We start from the raw sequence: 2,130 nt of genomic DNA on the forward strand, positions 1-2,130 counted from the left end.
CAGCAAGGAATAGGAGATGCTCTGTTTACCAGGGCACCCCTTGGAATAACCAGGAACAACGGCCACAACCTGATAGAGAGCAGATTTAGGTTGGACATCAGAAAGAACTTCTTCACCGTTAGGGTTGCCAGAATCCGGAACAGGCTCCCAAGGGAAGTGGTGCTCTCCCCTACCTTGGGGAGTCTTCAAGAGGAGACTGGACAAGCGCCTGGCTGGGGTCATATGACCCCAGCGCTCTTTCCTGCCCAGGGCAGGGGATCAGACTCGATGATCTGCTGAGGTCCCTTCTGACCCTAACAACTATGAAACTGTTAAAATCAAAATAATTCCATAACAAATCCATTTTGCAGAAGCTGCATTTCCCATTAAAGTTTTCTAATGGAAATTTACTAAATATTTCTATTAAATTATTTATCATCCTTGCATGTAGCTGGGGTGAGTTTAGGATATAAGGTCCATTTGACCCAGACCAAATCTCACAAGAAAGACAACTTGATGATGGCTAAATTTCAGAGGTATCTCTAGGGAATGCTGCGGTTATAAGATTGCCAGAACACACTGAATTGCTTAAACATGCTTCCAGAGACTCCGGTACTGCGTCTTTGAGAATGAAGTTAAGCATCAGCTGAACGAAGTTTATACCATAGTTGTAATAAGCGAACGAATTTATACATCCCTCTTAAATTAAAACCATATAAGCATTTAAACCACTTAACATTTTAACTATTTAATATAATAAAATTGTTGGTAGTATGGTAACTAAAGTGACTGGAAATGGAATATTTGGTCTGGAAAATGTCAAAGTGGTTATGCAGGACACTAAAACATTATGTTCTTTTCCTTCTCATTCTCCTAAGTGTTCATTTAGGAGGGTTAAAAAAAGTCTCGTCTGCCTGAATGCCACATTCACTCTTCCTAATTATTTTTCTAATACATTTTCAGGCCTTTAACCTGTCATTTGGACCTTTATATTTAGATTTAAATAACAAAACGTCTGCCAAATGACTGCATCTCTGGTGTATTGTGCGATTTTCCCAGTTGAATTTTACAACTAGATTAAATTATAGGTGTTGAAATTGTAGGCTGACACTACCTCAGAGGTCATTTTCCTACAAAGGATGTATATGTTAACACAAAAGTGTGTGGATCAGCAGTTCCATTTTGAATGCGACCAAAATGTATGCATATGAGCCCCTCATCTTACTCTGACCCCTCAGCTGTCCCCCAAAAGATGCTAATTTGAAAGAAATTAATACTGCCTTTTGCATGCATACAACCAGCAGTCACCTCCCTGGCCCCACGGATCCATCCCTTTTGATTTTTTTCCTTCTGAAAACATCAGCTAGTTACTACCATATTTACTCAGTTAGAAGATGCAGTTTTTACCCCATCTGATATGGCGGGGGGAAGCCCTTCACTTTATAATTGAGCACGAGGCATTAGGGGAGGGGGGAAGGTGCTGCGGCTCCGGCCTCAATCCGGGGTTGGGATCGGAGCTCGAACCGCAGCTGCCCCCTGCCGCTGCACGCCCTGCCGCTCCTCGCCCACAGCTCCCAGTCCGTGAACCCCCACCCCCCATCCCAGATGCTCCTCCCCCTCTGCCGCACTCCTCCTTACCTTTGCTCCACGCTGGCAGACTCCATCTCTGCTACAGCCCTGGGCACAGAGCATGGCGCTAGCTCGACCCCATGGCAGCGGTGTGGAGCCAGCACTGCTGCTCCAGCCGGGCCCTGTAGCAGCAGTGCCGGCTTCCCGCTCCTGCTGCAACCAGGCTGGGCTAGCACAGCAGTGCTGGCTTTGCGCCCCTGCTATAGGGCTGGGCTGTATGCTCTATGCCCCAACTGCAGTAGGGATGGATCCCACTGGTGCAGAGCAAATGTAAGGGGGTGAGATTTGAAGGGAAGGCAGGGGGGAGAGACACTGCAGGGGTAGAGATGGGGGGGCAGGGGGTGAGGCCGCTAGGCTTCAGATGGCAGATGCAGCGTGGAGAGGGGAGGAGAGGGGACTAGAGGCTGTGGCTGTGGCAACCTGAGGCTGTGGGGGGGCAGGCACCATAGGGATAAGTGGGGAGACAGGCAGCAGGGGGCAAGTGAATTTAAGATGATCCTCCAATAATTGGATGCATGGAAA

Source organism: Crocodylus porosus, unplaced genomic scaffold, assembly GCF_001723895.1.
Source record: "Crocodylus porosus isolate Cpor-Errol unplaced genomic scaffold, CroPor_comp1, whole genome shotgun sequence".
Classification (NCBI taxonomy): domain Eukaryota; kingdom Metazoa; phylum Chordata; order Crocodylia; family Crocodylidae; genus Crocodylus; species Crocodylus porosus.